Here is a 14,126-nt window from a genome sequence, read left to right on the forward strand (position 1 = left end):
AGCATAGTGGGGGAGAGACAGGTGCATCTGCAGGTTATAAAATAAGACTGAGTGCTTATCCAAGAGTGATCAAACCAAGGAAAAAAATAAAGCTTCTGAAACTAACATAGTACTAAGCAAGAGCAGGGTGTTCAGAGAAGGTCATAGTTGAATCAGGTGTTGAGTCACATAGAAATTTTTCTCCTAAGGAAGCAGAGAGAAGGGCATGGTGTGCTGGGATATTACTGATATAGAAAAATTGCCAGGCATTGGAAGAACCTGCCCAGGCCCACTGAGAAAAACAGAGAATTCTAGGGTGTCCTCTTTACCATGTAGAGATCCTCATTTGAGGAAAGCATGTTTTAATCATGAAGTTAAACTTATATGCTATTTGTAATTTGACACTCCAAAGTAAGCTGAATACTGATTGGCTACATGTATGCTTAATTTTTCTTTGCTAGGCTCTACTTAGTCTTTAATGTAAAGGAATGAGTTGTGTGACTTGAATTTATAAATCAAGCCCTGTTGCACAATAATGGTAGCTTGTTACATTTAGGTTATGGATTTACAAAGCATCTAGTTTGTGTTTTCATAACAGTATCATTTGCCATAGTCTAGGTCAGTCTGTTGTTGTTTGCAAAGTACATAACATATATCATGTCACTCTTTTTCTCTAACATTTTGTTGTAGGCATTTTGAAATATTAAAAGTATTCTCTTATTGTAGTTTTTGATATGTAGTTAAAAACACCTTTGAGCAATTCACTAATGAATTTTTTCTTATTGATTAACTCAGTATTTTCCATTTCCCTTTAGAAACATTATCTTAGACCTGTCCATAGCTTTGTGGTGATTTTTTTGAATGTACTCATTATGATGTGGTTATGCCATTGAAGTTCTAAGTTCTCTGGGTATTGAGAGAGAAAGGGAGAGAGGTGCAGCAGACAGGCAGTCTTTGTTTTAATCTTCCTCTACTCACATCCCGTAATTCCCATATCTTTCACTCTCTTCAACTTTCTTGTGCCTGCTTTTAAAAATACAATTCTCATATTCAAGGTTAAGCAGAAGGGAGGATAAAAAACTAATTTATTATTACCAACAAGAAGACCAACAAGAAGACAGATCATCCTAAGGGCTGACAACCAAGTTCTTTACAAGGAACAACTGTTTTTGTTCTGGGTAATATTTTAAAGAAAGATTTGGAAATGAAGTAAAAAACTTGAATAAAAAGCTCCTTTAGTCTATCATACTGGATTGGATTTTTTTGTGGTGTTAATATGCAAAAACACGTGTCTCGTTTAATAATAAGTATTTTAATGTCACAAAAATACATTAATATATTTTTCTCAAAAGTAGCATTCTTTTTCTCTATGTGCCTCATTCCCCACCCAGCCCCAAATCACACATTCAGAGAATAAAAGGAGAAGCGATTCACATCCTTTCACCATATCAGAATTTATAAAATTTAATATTATTATAATTAAACTGTGGTTTATATTAAATTACTTTGTGTTAATACTTTATATCATATAAAAATGTAGTTGAATAAAAATGGAAGAGTCACATATTAAAGAGTCAAGAAAGTTTTAAAGGTGTAGATATGTTTCTACAAATTTTCTCTAATAGCTATGGAGAAATGATTTAATGACCTGAATAATACCTATAGGAAAACTTTTTCCTAATGAAAAAATTCTAGTCTAAAGCAAATTTTCTTCATAAAATATATAACAATGGGTAACATCTGTACATCCAACCTTCACTGTTTCCCTAAAATGTGATACTTGATGGCAGGTTTCCTGTCACTGCTACTGGCACATCCTTCTTTGTGATTCCAATTCAAAAGAGTTCCCTTCAAATAGTGTTAGAAGTTTTGAAGTTGTACAGAGTTATTTTCCTTTCTTGTTTAATGTTTTTTAATATATAAGTATTTTCAGTGTTTCTATTTTAATATTAATTTTGATCATAGTTTTTACTTGGATGAGAGTTAATATCCAAATGTTGTAAGACTCAACCAGTGGCCATATTGATCTTAAAGGTGGAACTTCAGTGAAGGTGAATGAATCTGTTTGATTGTAGAATAGGGCTGGTCCATTAGTATAATATGTATCATTTATTTTATACTGATGGTTTAATTCTTTTTGATTTATACCGGGTGCAGTAGGCAAAATCAATACTTAAAAAGTATTTAACATTTAAAAAAATCTATTTGGTTTTTTTAAATGTAGTCTAAATAAAAGCTGAGATCAACATTTCATTTTCCTTTGTAAAAATAATATTGCTTCCTAAACTACAGTGAAAATTTAACTGTTTAAGATATAATTAAATGTGAAGTGATGCATGATAAAATTTATTTTCTGTAGTACAAACTTTAAATGTCATGTTTTGTCAATGTTCTCCTTTTGAAGAACACTTGCCACCTGACCACCAATGAACCCAGAGGCATCTTTTGTTATCCTTTTAGTTAATGTGAATTTTAGGAATGTAATGATGTTGAAAATGCTAGTTATTCATGTTCAGAAAAATTTATTTTTGATTGGAAAGTTGTTAGTAGATAGTCCACAGATGTGTGCCATCTGGTTTTTACAGTTGCTAGTACACTTGAAATAACTGAACTACTTGGTTCTAATTGCACAGGTTGATACTTGGCCCAACCTAGGATAATAACCAAAAGTTTTGATTGCTTTTCTTCCCAAATTACTCATTTTAATGTAAATATATGGAAAATTGATTTTGAAAAGACTAATGAGAAAAAGTTGAATTTGCTCTTTTGAGAAAAAGGGAGTATATTTCTTAGGAAAATCTTTTAATTCTCACTAGAGTTAGAATCATTCAGAAATATTGAGTTCAATAAGAGAGTAAAATTGTATATCACATGAGGAAACAGGTGTATTTGTTCCATCAAACTAATAATAGCTGCTAGTGGACAGTCCAAATAGTGAACATTTTGGAATACAGTTCCATTTTGCCAGTGCTGAGGACTTTGATGAGGATAACACAAGGTAGCTTGTTCTGTTGCTCTGTTTTGTTAGACTGAGGTTGCAGTTTTCTGCTGCTTCTCATTTTCTTTTTGCACTTGGAAGGGCTCCTTTCTTATATGATAGGATGAGTGCTGGTGGGGAACATATTAGAATCTGAGAACTGTAAAACAGAAGGATGGAATTTTTTGGCTTCAAGGGTATTCCCATGGAGGGAGCCAAAGAGAAGGTGCCTGACCCCATTGGCAGATGATGTGCTAAAGCAAAGCATATTACATACAGGCAAGAGGAAAGAGAAAAGGTCCTGTCACCCTGGCAGTGTGCCTTACTTTTCTGTTAAATTTTGCTTATTAGTAGAGCAGAAAAATGCTACTATTAAGTCTTTCTTCTTGAGTTATAAGTACAAAAAGTAGCATTCAAGAATGGTGTCTTAATACCATTTGGGCCTGTTCACATAATGTCATGACTTGAATATGTTGCTGCTTAAGTAATTTTGATTCTGAAGGTGCAAATGTTCAAAAGTCTACAGATTTTATAAAATCACTAGAAAACTGGCTTTCCTTTCTTTTATGTTGACAAATTTCCTGTGGTTTATGTTTCCCTATTTCAGGTGAAAACAATATTCTGTTTTCCTCTTGCACTGAGAATATGGCAGTGTTTTTCAAGTTATATTTAAGTATTATTTTGTCCCTTTTAAAAATAAAATGCAAGTTATCACCATTGTATCACAGTAATAACCAGCTACATTTTTTTGCAAATATGAGACTTTTTTTTGTTGTGAATACAATTTAACAAATTAAATCTAAAATAATAAATCATTTTAACACTGTAGGAACATGTGAAATAGAACATCCAGTGTAAAAGAGTTTAAATGAATAACACAATTCACATTGCTAATATTTCAGGTTTACCTTTCTAACAGAAAATTGAATATCTGAAAAATTCCCAGACTGAAAACTATTTGAAAATGTTAAATTTTTGCCTATTTTGGTTTTCTTATGCTGAATTGATCCCGTGACATTGATCCCCATGAAAATGATTTCCATATGGGGTTTCTGTATATTTCTTTGTGTGTATGTGTATATTTGTGTATGCAGTTAATAGCTGTTTTTTTTTTAAGCAATGGTTTTCAAGCCCTTCTTTAATTTCTCTAGGATCTAAAATAAGGTGATATAAAACTCCTACATGGCTACTAAATAGTAGGTGTATTGATACCAGCATGGGTATATGGGTAGTAGTGAGAAGAAAATAAAAAGATGATTATAATTATTTACAGTTTATATGCTGCAGCATTAAGGTGGTCTCAGCACCTTCATTTCCTTTAAAGACTGTATACTTTCTCAAATGAGGAGGATTAAGTAAATGTAAAAAGGAGAGAAGCAATATATTGACAACATCTGGTATGGAACGTTATTATAAGAGATAAGAGGATCAGTGCCAGAGAAAAGAAATGGAGGGGGAGAGTCTAATAATTAAATTTCTTTAAATGCGCCTAAAAAAACTTATAGGGATTTTCCCATTTAAATTTATCTTTGAAAAACTCTCTTTAGGAGAATAGTTTCTGTTACAGCTGGCTAGGCTTTCTGAGCCAATATCTGGAAAAATGAGTTTGAAACAATATACTTTGTAATTTAAGAAACATTTTAGATCTTTGCTTAAACCTGACTTCTTGCTAAGAAAACTGCAGGCTGAGCTTTTTTCTTCTCCAGGGCAGGTTCATGGAAGGCTACATCCTTTGTTCTTCAAACCTGGAATTCCTTGTAGGGAAGCTGACTTCTTAGGAGTACTAGAGTATGAGAAAGTAGGTCATTTTGCTAAACTAGGCAGGTTTTCATTAGCTTCAAGGCTCAGAGAGCAATGGTTCTCAAACTTTAGGCTCTGTCAGAATGCCCTGGAGGGAGGGCTTATGAAAACACAGGTTTCTGATTCTGTAGGACTGACTGGGACTGAGAATGTATATCTCCATCAAGTTCCAAGTTGAAGCTGTTATTGCTGCTCTGGTCCCATACTTTGAGAATTGCTGCAGTTTTACAAATTTGCAAAGAAGGGCTGGTGGAGTGGATCAAGTGGTACAGTGCCTGCCTAGCAAGCATGAGGCCCTGAGTTCAAACACCAATACTGCCAAAAAAAAAAAAAAAATTGGACTGGAGGTGTGTCTTTCAAGAGCACCTGCTTTGCAAGGGCAAAGTCTTGAGTTCAAACTGTAGTCCCACCAAAAAAAAACAAAAACAGCATACAAATTTGCAGAGGAGCCATGACCAAAATTTGACACTTAGCCCTCCAGTTGTATGGATATGGAAAGTACCATTTATTGAAATTACTAGATATTATGCTAGGCTTTGACCTTGCTTTCTATCCAAGTGTGTGAGGTAGGTAAGTAGTGCTATATACTTGCTGCAAATTCAACTACACACATCACAGTTTTCTTAACTGAGTCGCCCAAAGTTTAAAACCTTGGGAGCAATTACATCTTCAACTCTTTTCATCAAAACATGATTTTGTGCTTGTTTGCAAAGAGTTATTATTTCCTTTTCATTTCTCATTCATAAATGCTATTCAGAGGGTTGTAAAATTCCTTATATTTTTACAAAGGAAAATTTTGGCTTCCAAATTATGTTCTTACCTAAAAACCTCCATTATTGCACAATACTAATTTTTTTTTAAAGTAGTGGGGCTTGAACTCAGGGCTTTTACCTTGAGCCACTCAACCACCCTCCCCCCTTTTTTTGTGATGGATTATTTTCCGAGAAAAGGTCTTGCAAACTATTTGCCTGGGGTGGCTTTGAACTGCAATTCTCCTGATCTCTGCCTTCTGAGTAGCTAGGATTACAGATGTGAGCCACTGGTGACCAGTTGCATAATACTAATTTATTCAATAACAGTTTCGTGCTTGAGGAATGCTATGTGGAAAGGGAATTTAAAAAAGCTGAAATTCTGTAAAGTGGTTTTAGCAAATTTGTAGTGAGGAGACACTTTTATTACTGAGAAATAACTAAGTGAGCCATAGATGGTGCTAAGGTTAGGGCTATGTTTCCTTAACTAACTGCAAATGAGACTTTATTAAAACCTTTTCAGTGTGTCCTTCATTTTGTTTGTTTTTATGCAAATCAGTGTCAAGCAACTGTGTAATTATTTCTGTACAAAAGTCATTCAAGTTTTCTTAAGTAGCTTATCCATGTATATGAAAGAAAATAAATATTTTTAGTACCACCAGAAGTAAATCTCAGGTAGGAAAAAAAAAAGAAATGTTAAAGATATTCATTCCAAGCCATGGGTTGTAGTCTTTTTTAATTGTTGGATTAGTAGCATTAGTTAAGTTCTAAAATGCTAAACATAATTTTTAATTCAACATTTTATTTTGTAAAAGTGTGTGGAAATTAATTTTATGAAACAGGAAGAGGGTTTTTACCAAGATGTTTTTTTAGTCAGGTGTTTTATTAATTATACTAAATTCCTGTATGTTGCACACTTTTTACTTCACAAATGCAGTCCTGTGCAGTGTGTTGCATGTGATGGGAGCCAGAAGTACTAATGAAACAAGCAGGAGAGTATTGCTGTTGCTAAAGTATAAGCCTTTCCTGCTAACCCAAACCAACTTGCTAAAATTTTTATCTCATAAGCATTATAGGCATTTGGTACCAATCAGAACTTGAATAAATCTTATTTCACTTTATTTGAAAATTTATTAATGACTTTACATTATTCACTTCCCCTTGTAGGTATATTTTTAAAATAAGACAAGGTTGTTATATTTTATATGTGGTTTTATTATAGTTTGACCTCTTTTCCATCTCATCCCTCTTCCCCGCACTAGGCTACATTTCTAGGTGCAAGATTTAAAGATATACTTCTCTCAGAATGCACATCTTAAAAGAGGAAAATGTACCATGAATGCTAAGGCTTACCTATAGCTAAATCAGAGTTGAAGATAAAAGCATGGGTTAAACTGAAAGTCAATTTGGGAGAATGTAATAAGAGTGCAGTCTGACAGGTGTTAATGTTATCCTCAAAGGGAATGAACTAGAAGCTATAAAAAGGATATGTATTCACCATTCATTGTGTTATATGATGTTCCTGTCTCCTGCCGACTTAAAAGGAAGTATGAAAATGAAAATAATGAGTTTGTATAAATTTGTATTCTGATATTTTAAGATTTGACTCTGTTTTAAACACCTTTTTCACACAGAAAATCTTAAATTTAAATAGGTATAATTTGTTATTTTTCATGATGCTTCGATTTTTGAAATCAATTTTATTATAGAAATAATATACCAACTGGAATTATATTTTAATATTTATATACTTTACACCTAGTCAAAAATTACATTGTTAATTGTGTAAAGGGTAATAATAAAACGTCTTTGAAAAATCTTGAGGACTGTAATCCCAGGTACTTGGGAGGTGGAGAGAAGAGAACTCTGGTCCTAGACCAGCCAGAGCAAAACATTAGCAAGATCCTATCTAAAAACAAAGTAAGAACAAAAGGACGGGTATGGCTCAAAGCAGAAGAGCGCTTACATAGTAAACTCCTGAGTTCAATCACAGTACTAAAAATAGATAAATGAATGAAGGAATGAATAAATAAATAAGTATTTTGATGGTATTTGTTTATGTATTATACTCTATAAGAAATAATTTGAAAAGATTGCACATATGCATCAAATCTGATTCACTCTTGTGTGAACCATAGGAGTATGACTGATTTCTTTGAGAAACTGGGAGAGAAGACACTTGCTTTTATATATAGGATATGAATGAATAGGCTCTGATTTCAGCTGATTTTATTTCATATAAACTATAACTTTCATAAAAACACATCAATCTGGAATATAGTGGCAGCTCACTATTTAAAAAATCATTTCCTCAAAACTATATTTATAGATAATAAGTGATCTAAGAAATACTTTTAAATTTTTATCTTTTATAGAAAGTGTTGACCTGTATGTATGCATAAGTGGAAAACCTATGTGTGATAAAACATCATGCCAAGTTAAAACACAAGATGCCATTTGAGTTTCTTCTTTTGAGAAAGTTCTGTTTAGTTCACTTGCCCATTTCTTTATTGGTTCATTAGTTTTGGGAGAATTTAGTTTTTTAAGTCCCTATATATTCTGGTTATGAGTCCTTTGTCTGATGTGTAGCTGACAAATGTTTTCTCCCACTCTGTGGGTGTTCTCTTCAGTTTAGAGACCATTTCTTTTGATGAACAGAAGAACTTTCTCAAAAGAAGAAATTCAAATGGCCAAAAAACACATGAAAAAATGCTCACCATCTCTAGCAATAAAGGAAATGCAAATTAAAACCACACTAAGATTCCACCTCACCCCTGTTAGAATAGCCATCATCAGCAACACCACCAACAACAGGTGTTGGCGAGGATGCGGGGAAAAAGGAACCCTCTTACACTGTTGGTGGGAATGTAAACTAGTACAACCACTCTGGAAAAAAATTTGGAGGCTACTTAAAAAGCTAAACATTGATCTACCATTTGATCCAGCAATACCACTCTTGGGGATTTACCCAAAAGACTGTGACACAGGTTACTCCAGTGGCACCTGCACACCCATGTTTATTGCAGCACTATTCACAATAGCCAAGTTATGGACACAGCCAAGATGCCCCACCACTGACGAATGGATTAAGAAAATGTGGTATCTCTACACAATGGAATTTTATGCAGCCATGAAGAAGAACGAAATGTTATCATTTGCTGGTAAATGGATGGAATTGGAGAACATCATTCTGAGTGAGGTTAGCCTGGCCCAAAAGACCAAAAATCATATGTTCTCCCTCATATGCAGACATTAGATCAAGGGCAAACACAACAAGGGGATTGGACTTTGATCACATGATAAAAGCAAGAGCACAGAAGGGAGGGGTGAGGATAGGTAAGACACCTAAAAAGTTAGCTAGCATTTGTTGCCCTTAACGCAGAGAAACTAAAGCAGATACCTTAAAAGCAACTGAGGCCGATAGGAAAAGGGGACCAGGAACTAGAGAAAAGGTGAGATCAAAAAGAATTAACCTAGAAGATAACACACATGCACAGGAAATTAATGTGAGTCAACTCCCTGTATAGCTATCCTTATCTCAACCAGCAAAAACCCTTGTTCCTTCCTATTATTGCTTATACTCTCTCTTCAACAAAATTAGAAATAAGGGCAAAATAGTTTCTGCAGGGTATTGAGGGGATGGTGGGGAGAGGGAGGGGGCGGACTGAGTGGTAAGGGAGGTGGGGGGGCAGGGAGGAGAACTGACCCAAGCATTGTATGCACATATGAATAATAAAACAATAAAAAAACCCACAAGATACATGTCAGAAAAGAATATCTGCAGCATATTTAAAAGTCAAAGGATCAATATCTAGAATATGAAAAAAAGTTCTTCCATATTCAAATAGGAAAGAATGAAGAACTGAAAAAAATGCAAAGAAAGAAATGACCAACATAGACAAGATGGTCATGCTCCCTTTTGTCTGAGAACCTGAAATGAAAGCCAAGTTCTACCCTAAGTTTGACAAAACTGATGAGGATTAATAATATCCAGTATTTGCTATGAGAAATACTTGTTCTCCATGAACAGAGATGGGAGTGAAATTTGACAAGACCTTCCTGGCAGAGCAGTTCAGGGAGTAGATTTAAAAACTAAAAGCGCACATAATGTTTGCTCTTGCATTCAAATGCTAAGTGTCTGTCTGGAGAAATAATCATGTATATTGCAAAAGTGTAATAATAGCTAAAGATGAAATCACTAATGGTAATTGCTATGGATTAATTGTGGTCTCTTACCCCAGTTCTTATGCTGAAACCCTATCCCCCAAGTTACCTATATTTAGAGACGAGATAATTAAACTAAAATGAAGTCATAGGGATGGGGCCCTGAAAAGATGGAGTTAGTGCTCTTTTCAGAAGAGACATCAGGAGCTGGCAGTCTCTTTTGCTTGTCCTTGTCTTTTTCCCTGCCCACATGTGTATGAACAAGATATCTTGGGTGCACACAGTGAGAAGGCTACGTACAATTCAGAAAGAGAGGCCTCACATGAAGACGTTTGGACCTTGAATTTCCAACTACTGCCCTGTGAAAAAGTAAATGTCTGTTCTTTAAACCATCCAGTCCATGGGATCTTTATGGTGCCCAAGCTGACTAAGACAGACATAAAAATGTTGTTTAAATATTTTATGATGGTAGTATTATAGAATATTAGAGAGTGGTTGAAATGGTACTAAGGCTTTAGATGCAGAGAATATTGCTTATCTAATTTCCTTGATTGTTTCTTGGTACAAATCTATTATCTCCTCTTTGAGAAGAAGAAATTATTTGATTAGAAGATTCTGACTGCCTGAAATGTGTTCAGTTTCCTGAACTATAGAGCATGTGTCCAGCTCTCCAACTCATCCTCTGATTGCAAGTAAAAGGAGGAAATTAGTCTTATACATTGGGATCATTCCCTTCTTTAAACATCTATGCATCTTTTATAATAGTCATATTTTAAGCTTGCCACTTTTATTCCAAATGTATGAGAACACACATGTACATACAGTTTCAGTAATAAAAATTCCTGTGAACTTGCCATCACCACATAAATTAAGGAGTAAGCCATTATCACATATATCTATAAAACTAAACAATATATTGCTTAGATGTGCTTTTTTCAGAAATTTACAATTGCTATTTTTCTTTAACTTGCCTTCTTCACTTAGCATTGTGGTTTTAATTCAACTATGTTGATATGAGTAGCTACAGTGGTTTTCAAAAAGCTTTGACTGAAAACCATAAGAAATATGTTTTAATTGCAAATTAGTGTACAAAAACATGCAGAATTGAAACAATTAAAATTTCAGAGTTAGCTTGGCTGTACTCTTGAAAAAAAAAGTAGGTAGTTAAACATGCATGATTAACAAAGTCTAACATAGTAAACACCCTATTAAGTCTATTTCACTTCTGCTTTTAGAAGTTAGTTACAGTATGTGTAGGGTTTTACATTGATAATTGCAACACATTGAAAATATCCCACTATTTTCTACCTTCAGTAATTGCTGCCAAAATATCAGCTTAGTCTACTTAAAATTCCTTTCTTTGTAGGTCATCTACTTACCTCTAGCTATTTTAAAGACCTTTTTTTAAATTCTGGAGTCTCACTATACTGTTTACAGATGTGGATTTTTATCTTTTAGTTTATCCTGCTTGAGATTTATTGGGTATAAAGTTTACTAATTTTTGATAATTCTGAAGAACTTACTACGACGATCTCTTTAAATATATTGTCTTCATTATTTTTTCTGGCACTCTGATGAGGTATGTTATAGCATCTATCCCTATCCTTCATGACTGTCAGTCATATATTCTTATAATTTGTACCTCTGTGTTTCTCTGGACAGCATCTGTGTTCTTCAAATCTATTAGCTTTTTTCTTCAGCAATGTTTAAATTTCAATATAACATATTCATTCTATTTTTAATTCTAATGATTTTCCCCTTTGTTCTACTGAAGACCTACTTGGCCATGTTTATAGTTTTGTATTCTTTATTTTTCAAGCTTGTGATTTCTTTAAAATATGAAGCAGTTTTTTACATTCTTAGTCTTTTGAGATCTAATTCTGTCATCTATTGTTCCTGTGGTCCCACAGTCTCATTCATAAACCCTTGTGTGTTTTTTGTTTTATTTTCCTGCTCCTGTTCTTTAGACACCTTTGAGAATTATTTCAGAGTATCTGTGAGTTTTTCAGGTATTGGAATTAAAGAGGAATGAGTTGTGATGTGATCCCTACCTTCCCATCCTTTTACACATGGCAAATTCACATGGCCTTGCTGTTTTCTTCTATGTAATGGGTTTATTTTTCAACACTGCTGCACTGGAGGTATAGATGCTTTTTATATCTTATCTCTTGTGAATATCTACTATGAATTTCTAGTATAAATGCTTTACCTTTTATATGTCTGAGGGATTATTTATTTTGTCTTAATCCTGTGCCAATGAATAATGTCAACATTACTTAGTTTTCTCAGATACTCTCAGAATAAAAGCTGATTTAAGTGCTTGACAACTTTCTGAGCTCCTCTTTCACTTTGATTTTTGCCTCTTTTGCTTCATTATGGTCTTTGATTCATAACTTTATTTTTTCATTTAAAATGTTATCTGACTTTGTTTTGTTTCTCATTTAGGGTTTCTTTTATCTTGCTTAAAGCAAAGATTCCAGCTCATCATTAATAATTTTAAAATCCATTTTAAGTTTATTTTTGAAAGCACTTGTTAAGATTCTTTATGTTGCTTTCCAATCTATTTCTTGATTGTATCACTCTAGTTCTTTGATTTAGAGATTGTTTGGCTGTATAAATTAACTTTATGAAAATTCCTATAACATGTAATTTTAAAGAGGAAAATATTATAAATGAGAAGTTAGTGACTATTGGAAAAAGATATCCACGGAGATTGGAGTCAAACTTGGGGTCTATTAACCTTGACAGAATAATTAGAATGCTGTCATTTTTCAAACAGATTGAAAAATGAATATACTTCATAGGACATACAGGGCACTCAGAATCTCCTGAGAATTGTGATTATTTCTAATTCATAAATTACTACATGCATGTTCTTTAAAAATAGAAGCTCTTTTGGTAAATACGTTTGTAATTAGGACTTCTAAACTGAATACTCCAATTGCGTTTCAGCATATGACTAGGCTGCTTATTGCCCTTCTTACAACCTTTTAAATGAGTATAGTTTGAGGAACTGAACTCTAACTAATCTGAGAAGCAACTTGGCATTTAGGGAATAGTGAAGAGTTGACATCTTTATAATCTAACTTCTGAGCCTTTTCATGAAATTTAAATGTTAGTACAATGTTATCATGCCCAAATACTAATTTGAAATTTTGTTTTAAAGACTACATTTCCACACATTAGGCTTTCATAGCACCCAATTAATGACAGGTTACTGACACCTTACTTAGCATTTATAAGCATGAGACAAATCTCAAAAGAAAAAATAATCTTTCAAACACTATGTTTTTTCTAATCACTGATAGTATATATTTACTTAGGGCTGGGACCTATGTTTAAATTAATATTTAAATTTTTATTTCAGGTGGTCTAAGTAATCATCAAACTCTGGAAGTAAAATGAATATACACTTATATAGAAAGAAGGAAATTTTCATTTAGTGTTTCTGGTTACTGGTAATAGAGAAAGAGAATTAGTGCATAGTAAATACAATAAATGAATTGAATTCTTTATTTTTTTATTTTAGTTTTTCAGTTATCTTCCTAAATAAGATACACACACACACACACACACACACACACACACACAACTACAACTCTATGAGCTGATATTTGTTAACTAGTCAATCATGTCAACCAATTTGTATGGTTTGCTTTGGCAAAATTCCAGCATTTGGTGCTTGCAAATTTGCTACCTGAAGTTAAGTTTCCTTTTGTCTCCATTTTGTTTTATTGAAAAAACACTCTGTGATGAGAGATTTGGTGGCATGGTACTCCTGTGTTGTTACTTGTTTTCTGATTTTCCTGCTAAGTAATATAAATGGGAAATGATCACCTCATTGTTAAATTCATTCTTCCAACAGAAAAGAAGTAATTGAAGCCACTGCATTGCCTTGCTATTTTGCAGAAAGTGAACCTTTCTGGGACAGCAGAGATCTTGTATTTATTGTGTCTGAGACTTACAAGCTTTTGAGAAGTGAACCTGGGTGAACTCTCTCAATCAGTCCAAGTATGTATGTGCATGCTTGATGAATGGGGTAAAAGTGATGAAAGAATGTGAAAGGCTGATGAAGGTACTGCCTGTGCTGATCCTAGCTCAGCAAGAAATTGCTGATACATAACTGTTGTGCTGTGGGCTCATGCTATTTGCGTCACAATATTGCTTCATTTGCTTCAGTGGGCAGGGCTGGGGGATTTTCCCAGAGTCACTGACTCCTACTCAGGGATGCTACTCTTTTGGTGCATTGCCTGAACAGCGCAACCACTGGCCAAATGCTGAAATACAGGAAACCTTAATTTTCAGGTAGGAGTTTTTCTTAGAGCAGGAAAAATATTCCAGTGGTCAGAAAAACTTGAGTAATGTGTGTGCTCACAAATAGAATACCACTAATGGAAACCATTAGAAAAATGAACCATATGACTTGCCCTAATTTATACCAGTATATTCCATTATTT

At 33.8% G+C, this 14,126-nt stretch overlaps 1 protein-coding gene across 6 annotated transcripts in view; it reads left to right on the forward strand.

The window, feature by feature from the left end:
- Pard3b (par-3 family cell polarity regulator beta) overlaps positions 1 to 14,126 on the forward strand; it is a 977,771-nt gene that overhangs the window by 239,823 nt on the left and 723,822 nt on the right. The window contains exon 1 of one of the 6 annotated variants that reach the window (XM_074071530.1): positions 12,190 to 13,680. The exons of the other annotated variants lie outside the window; for them this stretch is intronic. The gene's annotated coding sequence lies outside the window, so the exon portion shown is untranslated. Of the gene's footprint in view, positions 1 to 12,189; positions 13,681 to 14,126 lie in introns of those variants that run through there. 6 annotated transcript variants of the gene reach the window in all.

This window comes from Castor canadensis, chromosome 4 (assembly GCF_047511655.1).
Source record: "Castor canadensis chromosome 4, mCasCan1.hap1v2, whole genome shotgun sequence".
NCBI classification, from domain to species: Eukaryota; Metazoa; Chordata; class Mammalia; order Rodentia; family Castoridae; genus Castor; species Castor canadensis.